The sequence below is a fragment of the Mirounga angustirostris genome, unplaced genomic scaffold, assembly GCF_029215605.1.
Source record: "Mirounga angustirostris isolate CCGP_5_RB_7025 unplaced genomic scaffold, mMirAng1.0.hap1 SCAF_5, whole genome shotgun sequence".
Classification (NCBI taxonomy): domain Eukaryota; kingdom Metazoa; phylum Chordata; class Mammalia; order Carnivora; family Phocidae; genus Mirounga; species Mirounga angustirostris.
This window is the reverse complement of record NW_026991713.1, coordinates 412,170-432,446: the sequence shown is the minus strand read 5'-3', so window position 1 is coordinate 432,446 and position 20,277 is coordinate 412,170. Positions and strand designations below refer to the sequence as shown.

Here is a 20,277-nt window from a genome sequence, read left to right as displayed (position 1 = left end):
TGAGTGGAAGTTCAAATATGTTTGAAAGTATGCAAATGGAAACTGACTATCCAGAGGTCAGACTCTACCCGTTTTCCATTTATGCTTCAGCTCTAAACCCACCTCTGCTTGCCTGCTCTGCAATAATGCAGCTGGATCCTAGAAACATTTCTCTTCTGCATTTGGCAAGATGTTAAGTTCTGCCCATAGAGAGTGTTGGAGAGGGACTTCCTGGTTTAGGTGTGTTTTCTTTTTCTTCTGTAGCTGCCAGAGCCACATGTGGGAGACATGCAGTGGTCTGTGAATGGCTTCCCACTGAGTTTCAGCATCAGCCTTGTGGGCAGATTCTCAGGGAGTCCCCCAGACACCTCGGCAGAACTGGCCTGTACCTCGGAGGGGTATAGTCTTGTCCATCAGCCTCTGTTCATATCACCTCTATCCCTAGACAACCCAGGGAATGTCTCTGTTATCCACTGGGCTGCAGTCACACAACCCAGCAACACAGGATGAATTCTCACCTTGGGGAGGGGACCTCCCTTCCAAGTTATGTCCTTTCTTGAATAGAGAGTTCCCTTTACTCCTTTGTAATTAATCCCCTGCTATCAATAATTTTTATATCAAGCTTTCTCTGTTGAAGTCATTGTGTGGTTTCTGTCCCCTTATTGGACCATGACTACTGATACAAAGGGGAAGAAACCAAGCAGGGAAAGGCTATCAGGTGTGCATGTGTGCATGGACATGTGTGTGCACGGGTGTATGTAGGCTTGAGATTTGAAATAGAGAGGTCAGGGAAGCCCTCACTGAGAAGGGGACAAGGGAGTAAGATCTAGGAGGAAGTTAGTAAGCACAGCAATAACTAGAGGAAAGCATGGGCAAGTGGGCTGTGGCGGGAGGTTATCATGATCGAACCAAATGAACAAGGGGCAGAGTAGGGGAAATGGGAACAAATCACACAGGACCTTGGAGTAACAGCAAGGACTCGGCTTTCTGGCTGTATGAGAGAAGAGCTGGGGGAGGGATGTGATGGGCTTGTTTTCACTGGACCCCTCTAGGTGCTATGCTGATGTAAGCCGCCTATAGCAAGAATCCAGGATAGAAGCAGGGAATCCATTGGGAGGCTGCTGTTACCAGCCAGGGAAGAGAAACTGGTCTTGGACCAGTGCGTGGTTGTGCAGAGCTGGCCATATTTAAAAGTGGAGGGATTTGCTGATAAATCCAGTGTGGAATCTAAGAGGAGAAGGGCCCAGGCTGACCCCAGGCACTGTGGCCTGAGCACAGGAAGAACATCAAGACAGGCAGAGGGTCGCGGGCACTCACACAGCAGAAAAAACAGTGGGAACATTTCTGGCATTGGGCCCTCTGGCCCTGAGCCCCCATTCTGCAGCTCAATCCATGGCACCGCCAGCTTCTACTACAAGGGGCCTTCACTTGCAGGCGTGCAGGGCATTTTTCTTCTTGCTTGTAGGGCTAATACTTTTTTTTTTTTTTTTAAGACTTTATTTATTCATTTAAGAGAGTGAGCAGGAGGGAGAGGGAGAGAGAATCTAAAGCAGACTCCGCACTGAGCGCAGACACAGGGCTCAATCCACAACCACCAGATCACCACCCGAGCCCAAACTGAGAGTTGGATGCTCAACCCGCTGAGCCTCCCAGGCTCCCACGGATGCTTTTTTTTTAGCCCCTGCAGAACTTGCTAGATATCTGCCCTGCAGGATGCTGGGGGAAACTGTTCAGGGGGAGACGTCTCACCAGAGACATTCTGCCCTACAGCCACCCAAGGGGGTGCTGGAGAAGCTGCTGTCCGCAGCAACTAGCCGCAGGGAAGAGCGCATCTGGAGGTGGTGCCTGCAACCCGCAGAGCGAGCCCCAGAACGAGTCCCTTCTCCCGCAGCGTCTCTCCTGCACCCTCTGCTGGTAGAGTTTGGCATAGCAATGGCCCAGATCCACTTCCTCCGAGCACACGGTGAATTTGGAGGGGATGCCGCTCGTTGTGCTAGATATTCCCCAGGTGTTCGATTTCCATTTCCAACATTTCCCCACTCTTCACGCTGACTCTTGAAACAATAAATCTCACTGTATTTTATTTTATTATTATTTTTTAAAAGATTTTATTTATTTGAGAGAAAGAGAGAGACACAGAGGCTCGACCGCAGGACCCTGAGATCATGACCTGAGCCGAGGTCAGAGCATCACCGACTGAGCTCCGCAGGTGCCCGATAAATCTCATTTTAGAGATTACTCTGATTGAATTAAATGGGCACATATTTCAATGTGCAAAACGCTCAAGCACCCGTGGGGCACCTGGAAAAAGAGTGAGTCTGTGGCTCCCAGCCCAGGTGGGAAACGGACGCAGGGGACCTGCGCGTGGCACACACCGTTCACGCTTGCTCTGGCCGTGCCCACCCCAGGTGCCAGGGAGTTCAGGGGACATCCGGCGGGAGAAGCCTTCAAGTAGAGGGGAAGCCCGCGGAAAACGGGGAGACCCCTGCCCCAGGTGCGTGACCCGCAGATCACTTCAGGCCTCCGGAGGGGTTGTTCTGTTGCTGACATGGCATTATCCCAAAACAAGTTAGTTAAGCTTGTACAGAAATTTGGTAGTACCTCCGAGGAAAAAGTGACAGAGGGCCGCCCCCCCCGCCGCCGCGCCCCGCCCCCAGGGCCAGGCCCCGCCCCCGGCGCGCGCGCGCTCCCGCCGCCGCGCCCCGCCCCCAGGGCCCGGCCCCGCCCCCCGGCGTGCGCGCGCGCTCCCGCCGCCGCCGCCATTTTGGAGCGACCCCAGCGCCGCCCGCGGCCCGAGCCGGTCCCGAGCCGCTGGCCGGCCCGCGCCGTGTCCGGGGGCGCCGCGCCCGGCCGGGCCCATGTGCGTGCGGCTGGCCCCAGGCCGCCCGGGCTCGCCTCCCCCCGGGCCTCCGAGGAGCCGCCGCGACGCCCGGCCCGCGGGGCAGGTGAGTGCGGCCCGGCCTGCCGCCCGCCACGCTCCCCTCGCCTCCCCCGCTCCCCGTCCCCGGGGCAGGTCCGGCTGCCGACCCCCGCGCGCCCTCCCCGCCTGCCGGTGCCGCGGTGTCCGCGCGCCCCTGCCCCGCCGCGCCGCCTGCGGCCGCGGGACTCCCTCCGCGGCGCCCGGCCGCCCGCGCCTCCTGCCGCAGGCCCCCCTCCAGCCCGTCAGCTCGGCCCCCCGCGCGCCCTTCGCCGCCCCTTCCGCGGCTCCCGGGCCTGTGGCCGTCGCGTCCCCCCCCGCCGGCCGCTCAGCGTCCCTGTGGCCCGCCTGCGTTGCCCGCCCACTTGTTACGGAGGCTCTCGGGCCGCCGCGGCGCCCCGCCCGCCCTCCCCACCGGCCGCGTCCCCGAGCCCCCTCCAGCCGGCGGCCCCCTGCTCCCGTGGCCTCGCGGCGCTCTGCGCCCTTAGCTTCGTGGTCCTTGCTCTCTGGTTCCTCTCCCGCGTTGGACTTGCCGACGCCCGTCGGCGGGGCTCTGCAAAGAGGCGAGAAGCGGCTGGCTGTGGGAAGGCCGGGGGGCGGGGTCCCCCACGCGCCGTGGCCCGGGGTGGATCTTCTCCGGGAACGCAGACGAGCCGAGCGTGGGGCCGAGGTGAGGGAGCCACACGGAGGCCAGAGTGGGCCGGCGCCTTCCGGCCGCCCTCGCCCTGCGGGCTGGGAGCCCGGCTCGTGCGGGCCCTGGGATGGAGCCGGAGGTGGGGCCTGCAGGAGGAGGAGAGGCGGCGCTGCTGCCGTCGCGGTTTAGACCTTGCAGGTCGGCTCCGATCGCGGAGGCAGAGCCGTGGGACTTGCAGACAGGCTGGGGGGGGTGCTGGAGAGGGCTCGGGGCGCTTCCTGGGCCTCCCGGTGGCACACGTGGGCGGGCTGTGGCTCTGCACTGAGCTGGGGAAGCAGGGTGTTGTTCTAGGTTGCAGGTGGCAGGGAAGGTTTCCCCATGGTTCAGGGTCGTCCGAGGGTCGTCAGCAAGAGGACGCCTGGCGGGAGCGCCTGGAGCCCAGGGGAGAGCTCAGGATCGGGATGCGGGCAGACGGGCCCAGCGAGGCTGGGTCAGGGCGGTGTATTTACAGACACAGCACGAGAGCGACATTGAGTGTGTGCTGCGGCCTGAAGTGCTTTATCCGAATCATTTAAGCCCCAAGGGAACTCGAGGGTATAGGAACTATTATCACCCATTTTTCAGAGGAAAAGACAGGTATACGGCAAGTAGATGATGGACTCAGGATTTACGTCTCCGACAGCTGACTAAAGCCCCCCCTTCCTTTTTCTTTTGGTCAGGGAAAAGGCCAACTTTGAAAATACTGTCTAAATTTTTTGAATAATAACGGTAGCTGATTATGTACCAGACGTTTTTGTGTATACGCGTGTGTTCCAATAAAGCTTTGTTTAGAAAAACAAGCCCAGGCACTTTTTAAAGTGCATCGCATATACCATCCTTTTTTTTTTTTTTTAAACAAAGTGCTTTACCTTTTATTATCCCTGTATCTTTGTGAGATATAACACATTTTGACGAGAGGAGGTACATGACTTGTGCAGAATTTTCTATAAACCAGAGTGAAAACCGGTGCTAAATTTTGTATTTTGACTTCTAAACCAGTAAGCATTTACTTTTTTCCCCACCCTCCTCCCCTGTCCGCCTCCTAAACATTTACTTCTTAAAACAACCTAACAAGGTAGTTATTTTTGATATTCCTATTAATATTTACTTGAAGACACTGAGGCACAAATTAAGGAATGTATCCAATGTCACAATAAATAAATGGGAGACCCAAGACTCAGCTGAGGTGGTCAGACTCTAGAGCTTGTGCTTTTCACTCTCACCTTCTGTGGGTGGCCCAGGCACAGGGTAATCTGAACTCAAGAGTAAAATTGGGAAGGTACCAAAGTAGGTATCGTGAAGTCAGTCTCATTCTCACCCCATTCCTCAAAGCGTCCTCAGCCATCGTTTTCTTGGAAATCATGTCCTATCTGTGTACAGCAAGCAACCTTCTTTTTAACACAGAATGTACAGTCTTTTATCTATTTTTTTTACTCTTTTATTTCTTTAAAAATACTACGGGGCGTCTGGGTGGCTCAGTCAGTTAAATGTCTGCCTTCGGCTCAGGTTGTGATCCCATTTTTTGGGATCGAGCCCTGAGTTGGGCTTCCTGCTCAGCAGGGAGTCTGCTTCTCCCTCTCCCTCTGCCTACCCCCATTGCTTGTGTGCTCTCTCTCTCTTTCTGCACTCTCTCAAATAAATAAATAAAATCTTAAAAATATTCCACTAAAAATTATTGAAGAATATTTTACACCCAATGAAATGTGCAGATCTTAAATATGTTTGATGAATTTTGACAAATTATACACCAGTGTGTACATTACTCATGTCAAGATATAGAACATTTCTGTTATCCCTAAAAGTTCCCTTGTGTCCCTTTTCAGTTACTACAACCAACCTCCAAATCCTGAAGCGACCATTGTTCTGATTTCTGTCATTACAGATTAATTTTGTAGGTCCTCCAACTTCATATAAACAAAATTATAAAGTATATGCTGTTTAGTGTCCGTCTTTTCCTCAGGGTAATGCTTTTGAGATTATTTACTTTTTAAGTAATCTCCAATGTCCAGCATGGGGCACTAACTCACAACTCTGTGATCAAGAGTTTCACACTCCACTGATTGAGCCAGTCAGGTGCCCCTTGAGATTTTTTGATTTAAATGCTTGTATCTGGGGGGGCGCCTGGGTGGCTCAGTTGGTTAAGCGACTGCCTTCGGCTCAGGTCATGATCCTGGAGTCCCGGGATCGAGTCCCGCATCGGGGCTCCCTGCTCGGCGGGGAGCCTGCTTCTCCCTCTGACCCTCCTCCCTCTCATGCTCTCTGTCTCAAATAAATAAATAAAAATCTTAAAAAAAAAAAAAAGCTTGTATCTGGGGGCGCCTGGGTGGCTCAGTCGGTTAAGCGTCTCTCCCTTCAGCTCAGGTCATGGTCTCAGGATCCTGGGATCGATTCCCGCATCAGGTGCCCCCCTCAGCGGGTATCTGCTTCTCCTTCTCCCTTTGCCCCTCCTCCTGCTGGTGTGTGCTCTCTATCAAACAAACAAAATCTTAAAAAAAAGAAACAAAACTCTTGTATCTGTATTTTTTGCTTTTTATTTGAGTAGTATTCATTTGCATGAAAATATCTTTTCCTGTTGATGGATATTTGGGTTGCTTTTACTTTTTTGGCTATTATGACTAAAGTCAAGATTCTTATGCAAGTCTTGTGAATATAGTATTTTTGGGGGGTAAATATTAGGAGTGGAATTGCTGGGTCATAGTATAGATTAACTTTTTTATTTATTTTATTTTTTTTAAATCTTTTTTTTTTTAAAGATTTTATTTATTTGACAGAAAGAGACACAGAGAGAGAGGGAACACAAGCAGGGGGAGTGGGAGAGGGAGAAGCAGGCTTCCCGCCGAGCAGGGAGCCCGATGTGGGGTTCGATCCCAGGACCCTGGGATCATGACCTGAGCTGAAGGCAGACGCTTAACGACTGAGCCACCCAGGCGCCCCTTGCCTGTTTTTTTCTTTTTCTTTTTTTTTTTTTTTTAAAGATTTTATTTATTTGACAGAGATGGCGAGAGCAGGAACACAAGCAGGGGGAGTGGGAGAGGGAGAAGCAGGCCTCCCGCTGAGCAGGGAGCCTGATGCGGGGCTGGAGCCCAGTGTGGGGCTCGATCCCAGGACCCTGGGATCATGACTTGAGCCGAAGGCAGATGCTTAACGACTGAGCCACCCAGGTGCCCCTATAGATCAGTTTTAGAATTGAAGTATTAACATGGTCTTCTGATCTGTGCAGATGGTATATCTCCATTTATTTAAATCTTCTTGCATTTTTCTCAGCAATATTTTACAGTTTTCAATGTGAAGATACACTTTTTTCAGTGTATTTGTAGGTATTTGATATTTTTGGTTATTTAAAACATTTATTTTAAATATTTTATTTACTTATTTTTAAGTAATCTTTATACCCAGTGTGGGGCTCACACCCACAGACCTGAGATCAAGAGTCACACACTCCACTGACTGAGTCAGCTAGGTGCCCCATTTTCTATTTATTATCTTTTGTTAAAGATTTTACTTATTTATTTGAGAGAGTATGGGCAGGGGGGGAGGGGCAGAGGGAGAAGGAGAAGTAGACTCCCCGCTGAGCAGGGAGCCTGACGTGGGGCTCGATCCCAGGACCCTGAGATCATGACCTGAGCCAGAGGCAGACGCTCAACTGACTGAGCCACCCAGGCGCTCCCCATTTTCTATTTTTTAAAGTTATTTGTTGTACAGAAATAATTGGTTTATGTATACTGATCATGTATCCTGCAACTTTGCTCAATTCATTTATCAGTTCTCATAGTGGGTTTGTATATTCCTTTGGATTTTTCTACCTATATAATCATATCATCTTGAAGGAAGACAGTTTTACTTTTCCTGTCCAGTTCTAATGCCTTTTATTTCTTTTTCTTCTTTATTATACTGGCTAGAACCTCTAACACAGTATTGAATGGAAGTGGTGATATGGGGCCTTCAGTGGTTGAGGAAGTTGCTTTCTAGTCCTATTTTGTGGAATATTTTTTCTTTTTCTTTTTTTTTTAAATGAAATCCAGGGTCCTTTTTTTCTTTTTCTTTTTTCTTTTTTTTTAGATTTTATTTATTTGACAGAGAGAGACCCAGTGAGAGAGGGAACACAAGCAGGGGGAGTGGGAGAGGAAGAAGCAGGGTACCTGCTGAGCAGGGAGCCCGATGCGGGGCTGGATCCCAGGACGCCAGGATCATGACCTGAGCGGAAGGCAGACGCGCAATGACTGAGCCGCCCAGATGCCCCATATTTTTTCTTTTTTAATTATGAAAGGGTGTTGGATTTTGTCAAATGCTGTTTCTGCACCTGTTGAGATTATTTGATTTTTGTCTTTTATCCTATCAATATGGTGTGTCGTATTAATGGATTTTCAGATGTTAAAGCAACTTTACAGTCTTAGGATAAGTTCCCTTGGTGTGGTGTGTAATGCTTGCTATATGTGGCTAGATTTGATTTGCTAGTGTTTTGTTGAGGGTTTGTTTATATATATATTTATAAGAGAAATTTACATATGACTTTTCATATGATATCATTGGTTTTGGTAATACCAGCCCTTTATTTATTTATTTATTTTTAAAGATTTTTATTTATTTGACAGAGAGAGGGAACACAAGCAGGGGGAGCGGGAGAGGGAGAAGCAGGCTTCCCGCGGAGCAGGGAGCCCGACGTGGGGCTCGATCCCAGGACCCTGGGATCATGACCCGAGCCGAAAGCAGACGCTTAACGACTGAGCCACCCAGGCGCCCCAATACCAGCCCTTTAGATGAGTTGGGAAGTTGTTCTTTCCTTTTTGAAGATTAGTTTTGTATATGGGATCATTTTTCTTCAGCCTGAAGCACTTCCTTCAGCATTTCTTATATCGTGAAGTGTGCTGGGGACAGAGTCCCTCAGCTTTTGTTTGTCTGGAAAGGTCTATTTTTTTTTATCATATTTTATTTTATTTTATTTCATCATGATAAGTGTACTCTTTAATCCTCATCCCCTATTTTCCCCATCCACTCATCCACCTCCCCTCTGGTGACCCTCTTTGTTCTCTGTAGTGAAGATGAAAAGGTCTTTATCCTTTAGTTTTGAAGGATATTTTTGCGGAACATAGACCTCTGGGTTGATAGCTTTTTTTTCTTTCAGCACTTTTAAGAATTTATGCCATTGTTTTTTAGCATCTGTTATTTCTGATGAGAAGTCAGGTATCATTCTTAACCTTTTTTCCTGCTGTGTTTGAGGTGTTTTATTATATATATATTTTAAATTTATTTATTTTTAGAGAAAGAGTGTGCATGTGTGTGGGGGGGGGTGTGGGGGGCAGAGGGAGAGGGAGAGAGAGAATCTTAAGCAGACTCCCCGCTGAGCATGGAGCCCAATGTGGAGCTCCACCCCACAACCCTGAGATCATGACCTGAGTCAAAATCAAGAGTCAGACTCCCAACTAACAGCCACCCAGGTGCCCCTACTTATTATTAGAAATACTTTCTTTTTATTAAAAATTTTTCTCTTTCAATTTGACTATAATTTTCTAGGTGTAGTGCTTTTGTATTCTTCCTTTTAGGGATTTACTTAGTTCCTTGGATCTGTGTGTTGGTATATTTAATCAACTTTGGAAGGTTTTTGGCCGTTGCCTCTCAAATATTTCTTCTGCCTCATATTCTTTCCCCTCTCCTCCTGGGACTTCAGTGATACTTATTTTAGATTGACATCCTCCCATAGGTTTTGAATACGTTTGTATTTTTAATATTTCTTTGTCTCTGTGTTTATATTTGTATGTTTTCTATTCTACACAGTCACTGTTTTCTTTTTTTGTGTTCATTGTGTAGTTAATTCCATCCAGTAACATTTTAATTTCAGATACCGTATTTTTCAAAAGTTCTAGAACTTCCTTTTGTTTTTTTTGTCAAGTTTGCATTTCTCTGCTAATATTCTTTTCTTCTTCATTCCTTCTGATGTTTTCCCCAAATCTTTTAATGTATTTATAATTGCTGTTTTGAAGTTCTCATCTGCCAATTCCAACATATGGTCATTTGTGGGTCCTATAGATTGTTTTTTCTCTTGATCATGGGTCACATTTTTCTGCCTTGCATGTCTAGTAATTTTTAATTATATAATGAACATTATGGGTGGTACATTCTAGAGACTCTGTTTTTGGTTATTTTCCTGTAAAGAGTGTTGAGTTTTGTGAAGGCAGACTGTTAAATTTTTGGGAGATCATCTTTTTTTTTTTTTTTTTTTAAGATTTTATTTATTTATTTGAGAGAGAGAGAATGAGAGACAGAGAACATGAGAGGAAGGAGGGTTAGAGGGAGAAGCAGACTCCCTGCCGAGCTGGGAGCCCGATGCGGGACTCGATCCCAGGACTCCAGGATCATGACCTGAGCCGAAGGCAGTCGCTTAACCGACTGAGCCACCCGGGCGCCCGGGAGATCATCTTGATCCTATAGAAGCATGTAGCCTGTAGGGTGGATCTTTTGTTTTTGCCCTAAGTTTTGAGACATAACCTTTCAGTTCTGGAACATGGTTTTTATTCCTCTAAGGTGTGGCCTGTCTAGGTTTTTAATGGAGAACCTTTCTAATTTGGCAGAACTGAAACTCCAAATTCTGTCTCTCCAGGATTGGACAGCTGCTGACATCTTTGCTTAGCTCTTTCTCCTCACAACAGTTGCTTTCTGCTTGGTGTTTTTCAGTTTTATTGACATAAAATTGACAAAATTATAAGTTATTTAAAGTACATTATGATGATTTGATATATGTATGCATTGTGGGAGAACTCTCCCTGTCTGGTTAATCATCACATCTGTCACCTCCTGTATCGTGTGTGTGTGAACATTTAGGTTGTGCTCTCTCAGCAGATCTCAGCTATTCCATACAGCGTGAGCAGCTGTAGTCACCGTGTTTTTTATCACATCCTCAGACCTTACTTGTCTTCGAGCTCAGCGTGTGGACTCTTGACCAGCCTCCCCCTGTCTCCCCTGCACCCAGCCCCTGGCAGCCACTTTCTGCTCTGTTTCTATGAGTTTTACTTTTTTTTTTTTTTTTTTGCTTGATTTGTTAGTGTCTCCTCCCACCATGTGCAGTTTAGGAGTCAGTCAAGGATTTGGGAGGAATTTAATGCAGACTTACGGGATTTTCACTTCTTTTGGATTTTCCCTTTCAGTTTCAGCCATTCTTCTTTTTTAAAGATTTTATTTATTTATTTGAGAGAGAGAGACAGCATGAGAGGGGAGAGAGTCAGAGGGAGAAGCAGGCTCCCTGCTGAGCCGGGAGCCCGATGTGGGACTTGATCCCAGGACTCTGGGACCATGACCTGAGCCGAAGGCAGTCGCCCAGTTTCAGCCATTCCGATAGCCTTGAACTCTGACCTCTGTTCCTCCTGTAGGAAGACACTAAGCCTGCAGTCTTCTAGCACTGTCACCTTGTGTTCTGAGAGAGCTGGGAAGTGCCCTCGGGTCAGAAGGCGTTTCAGTGTGGAGCTCGAGTTCGTTCTCCTTCCGGTAATTGTGTTCGCTCCAGTTTCTTCATGTTTCTGGTTGTTCTCCAACACCTTCAAAGAGCTGTTTTTTATGTCTTGTACAGTTTATTATTAGTGGTAAGAAGATTAGTCTGATATGAGCTGGAGCCAGAACTCTCAGACTTTTTTTTTCTTCCAAATTTTTAAAAGATTTTATTTATTTGTTTGACAGAGAGAGAGCATGAGTGCAAGCATGAGCAGGGGGAGGGGTAGAGGCAGAGGATGAAGCAGACTCCCAGCTGAGCCGGGAGCCCACCACGGGGCTCGATCCCAGGACCCCAGGATCATGACTTGAAGGCATATGTTTGACTGACTGAGCCACCCAGGCATCCCAGACCTGCACTTTTAAACCCTGCGTTACACATGCCCGACAGAGGAAGACAAGGGAGACCAGGGTGAACATTGGGTGTGCCCGCTATGGAGGTGAGCACAGGAAATAGAAGCCGACCTGGAGTAGCTCTGGGTGCTGGAGGAGACTAGGAGAGTATGGCGTCAAGGACGCTAAGAGATGTTGGTACTTAAGAGTCTGGTGGTAAGCTGTGGGATGTAGAGTGAGGGAAGGGCTGAGAGGTGGTCCTTGGTGGTCATTGGCTTCCTTGACAAAAGTAGTTTGGTGGCATGCTGGGGAGAGAGGCCAGATGGGAGGAGAGGGGTTGGGGACAGTAGTTCTTTCAGGAAGCATTGCTGTGAACAGGGATTGGAGAAATGTCTGTGGGGCAGGGGGTGTGTGCCTGTGTGCATGCACAGTGACAAGAATACGCTAGTGGAGGACAAGGGTCTGGAGATACCAGAGGAGCAATCTTGGGAGAGAGTGAAGGGTGGGGTCCAGAGCATAGGTGGAGGGACTGGCCTTTGGTGGGAGCAAGGACCCCTTTCTCCATTGTAATGGGAAGGAAAGAGTGGATGTGGTGATTTGGGTTGGTAGATTTGATAGAGGGAAGATGGGAGAATTCCCATTTGAGACCTTTGGCTTTTTCTGTGAGTTAAAGGGTAAGGTTATTGGAGAGTTGAGGAGAGAGTAGAAGGAATAAAGTGGTTGTTATGGTAGTTACGTATTGCTTTGTTACAGAGCACCCCGATGATCAGTGACTTAAAATAGCATTCTTTATTTTTGCTTGTGAGTCTGTGGGTTGAGCTCAGTTTGGGCTGGGCTGGGCTGGGCTGGCATGGCTTCTCTCTGCTCCTTGTGTTGTCCGCCTGGCTTCCTGTGTGGCTGGGGGCTTGGCTGGGTCTTTAGGCCTCTCTCCAGGCTTCTGTCAGCCTCAGGGAGGCTGGATAGGGCTTCTTCACACACTGTCACAGGATTCCAAGAGGGCAGGACTGGAAGCTGGCTCTGAAAACGGCACCTATCCTCTGCTGCCTTCTGGTGGTTACAGCAGGTCAGAGGGGTCACAGGATGGGCAGATGGATTGCACTTCTTTTTTTCCCTCTTTTTGACTTGACTTCTGGGTGCAATGAGCTATATAGAATTAGTGCCCATCTAAAATTTGTCTCAGTTGTCTTAAGAGAGGGAAACTAACTTCTTAGAGTTCAAAGGCTGTGCTATATTAATGTTCAGTTGAGATGTCTGGTCATTAGTTGTTTTTTTTTTTTAAGATTTTATTTATTTATTTGACAGAGGGAGACACAGTGAGAGAAGGAACACAAGCAGGGGGAGTGGGAGAGGGAGAAGCAGGCTTCCCGCCGAGCAGGGAGCCCGATGAGGGGCTGGATCCCAGGACGCCAGGATCATGACCTGAGCCGAAGGCAGACGCCCAGTGACTGAGCCACCCAGGTGCCCCTGGTCATTAATTTAAAATGAGTAAAACGGGCACCTGGGTGGCTCAGTCGGTTAAGCGTCTGCCTTCGGCTGGGATCATGATCCCAGGGTCCTGAGATCCAGTCCCGCATCGGGCTCTCTGCTCAGCAGAGTCTGCTTCTCCCTCTCCTTCTGCCCCTCCCCGCTACTTCTCACGTGTGTTTGCATGCTTGCGCTCTCTCTCTCATAAATAAATAAAATCTTTAAATAAATAAAATGAGTAGAAGTCAAGCCAGGTTTCCTCATGGAAGCCTTTGACCAACTCCTGCTCCCTGACTAATGATAATTGCGGACATTTATTGGGCACTTAGTTTGCCAGCCATGTTTTGAGCACTTCATACAGATTATCTTGCTTGATACTCACATTGTCCTCTGAGAGATACACCATCCTCATCTGTACTGCGTCGTTGGGGGGGACTGAGACACAGAGAACTGTAATCAGGTCAGTAAGTGGAGGGGCTGACCGCAGGCCAGGCAGCTGTACGCGCAGCCGAGGATGCGGCCACCGTGGCTCAGCGCCCCTGTAGAGGGCACATCCTCCGCTTGTGACCATCGTGGTGTTAACACACACAGGCCAGCACGCTCCGTGCCCGCGCCAGGTTCCATGCGCTGAACTTTGCCCCAGTCAGCACTGCTCCCCACCCGAGGAGGCTGGTACTTCCATCCCTGTCCATAAGAACGCCCCAAGGCCCAGGGAAGCCATGGCTCCATGCTCAGGCTCAAAGGTAGGACCCTCTCTGGGCGGAGTCCTTCAAGATCTGCTAGAGGTCAGGCTCCTGAGGGTGGGGCTGTGTGTGTCAGTCTCGTCATTTGTTGCTGAGAAGAGGGTGCCCAGTGCCCTGTCTGTGGGCTGTTAGCAACATTGAAGCCTTTCAGAGCTCCTCTTCAAGAATGTAACTGCCACCTGTCAGCCCATGGACTGCCCCTTTTATCACTGAGATGTAATTCACATACCATAGAATCACCCTTTAAAGTACGCAGTTCAGTGGCTTTTAGTACATTCACAAGGGCAACCAGCACCAGTAACTCCAGAATGATTTATCACCCCGCAAAGAAACCTGTTGACTGCTGCATTTTGAAGACGTGCCCTTCTCTCCTCAGGGTCTCATTTCCCCTCGAGCCTGTGAGACCCTCCTCTGTCCCTTTCGTGGCTCAGTCCTTGTTAGTACCTTCATGTCATCTCCCTCCATCTTCATAATCCTTCCTGTAACTCCTTTGATACCTCCTTTTTTTCTTTATTTTTTCTTTCTTTCTTTCTTTCTTTTTTAAAGATTTTATTTATTTATTTGACAGAGAGAGACACAGCGAGAGAGGGAACACAAGCAGGGGGAGTGGGAGAGGGAGAAGCAGGCTTCCCGCGGAGCAGGGAGCCCGAAGCGGGGCTCGATCCCAGGCCCCCGGGATCATGACCTGAGCCGAGGGCAGACGCTTAACGACTGAGCCACCCAGGCGCCCCCCTTTTTTTCTTTATTGACTGGGCCAGAATCTGGTGTCACGTGGAGATTGAGAATATGGACTTTGCTGTCAGCCAACCTGGGTTCTAGTTTTGAATTGACATTTATTAACCTGTGGCCTTGGCCAGTGCTGTATTTATTGAGATCTCTGCTCTTTAACCTGCAAACTGGGGTTAGTGGTTAGTTAGTTGTACTGAGCTCCTGCAGTGCCTGCACACAGTGAAATGTCCATAAAAGCAGCTCCTGCTGTTTTCCTTTCTCCTGGCAGGTGCAGCCTGCAGTCAGAGTTCCTTGGCTTAGTTGTCTTGTGCTTCTGTTTGGACTCAGCTCTGGCCACTGCCCTGGTGTCTGCCCTGGTGCTTGTTGGGGCTTTATGCTGCCTGTTTGGCAGCGCTTTTCAGCTGCACGTCTCTACTTACTTGTCCTTCCAGGAATCTGGGCCCACAGTATGCCCTGCCCACCCTTGGTTCTGGTTCTTCCAGGAGTATGGTGCCGAGAACACATGCACTGCAGGCGCTGTTTGGTGTTAGTTGTGGGCGGATGCTCACTGGGGCCTTGCTGTGGTATGTCTCTGGCTCTCTGTACAGGCAGACCCCGATCTATCAATGGTTCAACGTTAGATTTTTCAACTTTACGGTGGTGCGAAAGCGCTACGCGTTCTGCAGAAACCGTACCTGGGATTTTGAATTTGGATCTTTTCCCTGGGCTGGCAGTATGTGGTACCATGCTCTTGTGATGCTGGGCAGCGGCCACAGTCCCCAGTCAGCCCGCGATCACGCGATCACCAGCCGATACCCTGACAGCAGCCATGCTGTTTCTCTTTGAGGACGGTAGGCCGTACCTTACACGAGGTATTCGGCACTTACTGTAAGCTGAGGAAGATCTGTCGTTGACTCCTTTTCTCCCTGGGCCCCAGGGAGGCTGCTGGTGTTGGCCACTTTCCTAGACCAAGTGGCGGCAGTCATGATAGCTCCTTGTCACTGAGTCACATCTTCACTTGCATCACACGCACACTGGGCACATGCCCAGGACTGCAAGACTAGTCAGTGATGGAAGCGGGATTTCATGCCAGAGAGCCCCCCCCCCCCCATGCTCAGGTCTGCCGCCCGGGTGGGCTTTTTGCTGGGGCCTCTGTGCTTGTCTCCAGGAGGGAAGAGGAGGGTATGTGCTGACGATGCCAGCAGGCTCTACCCTTAACGAGGCAGAGTAGCCGTGACCACTAGCAGTGAGTAGATAGAAGGTTTTCAGCTCTCGCTGTGAGTCATCTCTTCATCACACTCAACAGCAGGAGGAAGCTCTTGAGAAAACCAGGAGAGGGTGAGGACCTGCTCAGGCCCAACAGCTCTTCTTGTTCAAGGTGTCTGGTGGGGCTGTGTGTTGGTCACCTTTCTGAGACTGAGCTCCATCAGTTGGGGGAGAAATGGGGCTTTTGGGAGCTCGAAGCCCCAGGAGTGTGCAGCCACCTAAGCAGGCTGCTGTCGGGGTGAGTGGCACGCAGGCTAAGTGCGAGTTGTTGAGTTTTCACAGAAGGCCAGGCGTGAGGTGGATATGCGGCCTCGGTGTGGGTCCCGTCTCATCCTCGCGGCTCCCAGGCTGGGGCCAGCGGGGCATGAAGGCAGGCTAGCTCTCCGGCAGAGACACCGTCAGCCTGAAGATGCACTTACTCTTCATGGTGTCGGCTCACATGGTGTTAAAAATTTAAATTAGTTGTTAACATTTGAAGATTTGGGGATTTAAGAAAATTTGGGTTTCGTGCTTTTCTTGTAGATACTAGCAGATGTGTCCCCTTGCCCTGTGTCTGCTGTGGACCTGCCCCCGCTCCCGTGGTCGGCCCTGGGCTCCTGCTGCAGACGTCACTCCACCTGCTGTCTTCTCTGGCAGTTTCCTTCCCCTTAACACCTTCCCACTCTGCAGCCCTTTGCGCCGCAGCCCTTGCGTTAGGACGTGGCCAAAGAACCGGAAACCCGGGACTGGGCACTGCCCTGTAGCCACTGTAGAACAGCTCCTGCTCTGCAAGTGTGAGGTTAGGGGATTCGCTTCTGAATAGAGCTGGCTTCCTTTCTAAAACATTGCTTTGCACCCTTCTGGCATCTGGAATTAGCTAGGCTGTGCTCTCCTGTTCTCTGACCGCGGCACTCACACACTCCCTCTCCAGGAGCAGGCTCCACTTTCTTCTTGGCCCCTTTTCTGGGGCCACCTGCCAGAACCAGGAGCTGGAGACCTGCAGGCAGGAGAGGCTCAGCTGCCGGCAGCTGCACCCGCATCAGCCTGCGGCCCCTCCCGCTCTCTGCTCCCCGAGACCCCCCTGGCGGGGGAAGGCGCCTGCCTGTGTAGCTCTCACTGGCACCTGGCACCTGTATTGGGATCGTTTTTCTCTGTTGTTTCCCCATTTATTTTTTGTGCTAGGAAATGTCCTCTAGAATGTCAAGTCTGTTTCCATATATTTGTATATCTTATTCTCTGATAGAGCTTTTTTTTTTTTTTTTAAAGATTTTATTTATTTATTTGACAGAGAGAGACACGGCGAGAGAGGGAACACAAGCAGGGGGAGCAGGAGAGGGAGAAGCAGGCTTCCCGCGGAGCAGGGAGCCTGATGCGGGGCCTGATCCCAGGACCCTGGATCATGACCTGAGCCGAAGGCAGACGCCCAACGACTGAGCCACCCAGGCGCCCCTCTGATAGAGCTTTTTTAAGAAATGGATTTTTAATTGTTAACAAAGTAACAAATATGAGGCTTCTAATTAGAAGATCTGTTCTTACATGCAGCCTTCCCCTCCCCTAGTTCCATTCCGTAGAGACAACTGTTTTTGAACTCTTAATAGCTGTTTAATCCTGGTAGTTACTTCCGTAGGTTAATAACAATAAAAACTCACAGCAGCTAACGCGGACTAAGGCTTTTCGTCTGTCAGGCGTTGTTCTAAGATCTTTACGTTGAATTCTTCTGTAAATTCTCGCGGTGCACCGGGTAGGTATTGTTACCCACCCTTCATAGATGAGGAGCCCGAGGCCCAAGGAGAGGCTAATTGACTTGCCCAAGGCCTCTTCTTTTTTTTTTTTTAATTGTTTTTAAAGATTTTATTTATTTATTTGATAGAGACAGATCGTGACAGAGATAGTGAGAGAGCGCACAAGCAGGGGGAGAGGCAGGCTTCCCTGCGGAGCAGGGAGCCCGATGTGGGGCTCGATCCCAGGACCCTGGGACCATGACCCGAGCCGAAGGCAGATGCCTAACCAACCGAGCCACCCAGGTGCCCCCAAGGCCTCTTCTTTTTTGTTTTAATTTTTTAATTGTGGTAAAATATACATAACACAAAACTTACCATTTTAATAATTTTTAAGTGTGCACTTCAGAGGCACTAAGCACGTTCACCCGGCTGTGCACCAGTCACCCCCGCCTGTGTCCAGAACTTTTCTGTCTCCCCAAGCTGGAACTGTCCCTATCACGCTATCTCCTCCCCCAACCCTTCCCCGGTCCCCAGCCCCTGGCCCCGCCGTCTGCTCTCTGTCCCCCTGGGTCTGACCACTGCAGATGCCTCCTAGAAGTGGAACCAGACAGGATTTGTCCTTCTGGGTCTGGCTTGTTTCAGCACAGTGTCCTCAGGGCTCCCCCCGGGTCGTGGAGGTGTCAGCAGCTCCTTCCTTTTTAAGACTGAGGATGTGATTGAGAATAGATGCCCATGGCCTTCTACCTGCCTCAGGGAGAAGAGGATATCATCCTTGGAAGGTCAGACGCTGAAGCTCAGCTCTGTTAACCTTTGGACCTGCTGTGGATATTCCATTAGGGGACCATGCAAGACATCGCTGAGTCATCTACTATTAGACAACCTGATTGCTTCTTGGCCTTTTGGCTAAGATCAACTGTACTGTGTGTTCCTATCAGTTTAATGTTAGACGACCTGACTACCTATTTTCATGAAGTAACATCTCTCCCATTCCTCTGCTGTCTTTCCTGGGGATGGTCTGTGAAAATCCTCCTAGGATTGAATCACCAAGGACCCCCACCCAGCCTGGGTGACTTGTCCCAGAAAGCCTTCAAACAACCCTGTTTCCAGGGACTGGTTAGACGTGCTCCATCTTAAGCTGGTGGAACCTGGCCTCCTACATCCAGGGGAAGGCCCACCTTTGGGCATTTGGCAGAGACTGGTCTGGGTAGCAGGGGTACTAGTTGTCTTCCCTTAGATTTGGTGATCTCCTTTTTTTTTTTTTAAAGATTTATTTATTTATTTGAGAGAGAGAGAATGAGAGAGAGCACATGAGGGGGGGAGGGTCAGAGGGAGAAGCAGACTCCCCAGCGAGCAGGGAGCCCGATGCGGGACTCGATCCAGGGACTCCAGGATCATGACCCGAGCCGAAGGCAGTCGCTTAACCAACTGAGCCACCCAGGCGCCCTGGTGATCTCCTTTTAAGGTCCCCCAAGACTCTTAGAATGTGGCTCACTAGGCCAGAGTTTTCTGACGGGTAATTACACACCTACACATATGCACAGATAGAGATAATTAGGTAACAATTCTCTAGATACCCATTACTTAGCTTTGTCTGGGAGCAAGAATGTCCTGTCCCCATCAAGCTCAAATTGACATGAGACTGATTAACAGGAGAAAATAAAATTTAATTTTGTATGTATGGGGAATCCAAATAGATATGGAAATTCCAAAGATAGGCAAAATAGTATATATGTCATTCTGAACTAAGGAGAGGGGCGGGGGTTTGGGACTTCAAAGGGAAGGAGTGAAATTCACAGGAAGGTGAAAAATAGTAAATGTTTAGTAAACAAATGTTTGCTGCCACTCAGGAACAGTGGGACGCAGAGGGGACTTGGATCAAACAGGCCTTGCTAGATTTCTCCCTGTCTACCTTACCTAGTTCATAGTATGATGCAGTTATCTATGGTGATAGCTCTTTTTGGAGAAGCTCCTCTAAATTCTTTTTAGGCAGTTGAAGGGGAGGGAGGTAAAGAGCTTTTCCTGGATTTGCTGGGTTTTGATGACTTTTTAACTCAAAATAATCTTTATGCCAAAGTGGCCCATTTTGGGGCAGCCTGCCGTTGGCCCCTGCAGTTGCAATAGTTATGACATTTTGACAGTCTTGCTTTGCCTATCTGCACTCCTCCCAGTCTTTTTTTCTTTTTCCTGGTGTATTTAAAAGCAAATTCTAGAAGTCATGAAATCATGCCATTTTACATGCCTGCTGATCTCAGGTCCATACTCAGCCTAAAAAGTGCCTTCTATAGTTGGTTGATTTGAACCAAAGTTAAAGTGTCACACTGTTAAATGTCTCTCAAATCCCTTATTCTTAGAGCTGCCTACCTTTTCTGTGTCATTGGTTTGTTGGAGAAATTTGGTTGTCCTGTAAGCTCCCACATTCTGGATTTCACTAGTTGCCTCCTTTTGTATTGTTTAACTTGTTCCTTTCTCTCATATTTCCAGTAAAGAGATTGACAGGGTGATTAGATTTAGGTACAACTTTTTTTAGGTAGGAAAACTGAAGAGGTGTGATCTGATGGATTTTAATGTAATATCCACGGGAGACCTGAATTTTAAAACATTCTCTTTCCATTTTATATACGTTTCATTTCAGAACTTTTATTTCTTTGTCAAGAAGATGTGAAAAGAGGGGCGCCTGGGTGGCTTAGTCGGTTAAGTGTCTGCCTTCGGCTCAGGTCTGATCCCGGGGTCCTGGGATTGAGTCCCACATTGGGCTCCCTGCTCAGCAGGAAGCCTGCTTCTCCCTCTGCCTGCCGCTTCCCCTGCTTGTGCTCGCTCTCTCTGTCAAATAAATAAAATCTTTAAAAAAAAGAAAAAAGATGTGAAAAGAAACTTTGACCTTGGGAAGGGGAGTGACTATCCTTATTCCATTAAACCCTGGGGATGTCTGTCCTGATGGCAGTTTTCTTTCTTCAGATTTTGGTTTAGTTCTCTGACGAGATAGATTGATTCTTAGTGTGTGATGTCTGCTTAGGTGTT

General features: G+C 49.0%; 1 protein-coding gene and 1 pseudogene across 12 annotated transcripts in view; both read left to right on the top strand.

Moving 5' to 3' along the window:
* The first annotated feature begins 2,727 nt into the window (after nt 1-2,727).
* Nucleotides 2,728-20,277, top strand: part of PPP6R2 (protein phosphatase 6 regulatory subunit 2) — a 78,205-nt gene continuing 60,655 nt past the window's right edge. For 6 of the 12 annotated variants that reach the window (XM_054506641.2, XM_064590409.1, XM_054506633.2 and 3 more), the window contains exon 1: nt 2,728-2,924. The gene's annotated coding sequence lies outside the window, so the exon portion shown is untranslated. Of the gene's footprint in view, nt 2,925-3,347; nt 3,567-10,930; nt 11,046-20,277 lie in introns of those variants that run through there. The other 6 variants (XM_064590415.1, XM_064590410.1, XM_064590412.1 and 3 more) reach the window with 4 other exon arrangements.
* Nucleotides 18,143-18,252, top strand: LOC123845193 (U2 spliceosomal RNA; annotated as a pseudogene).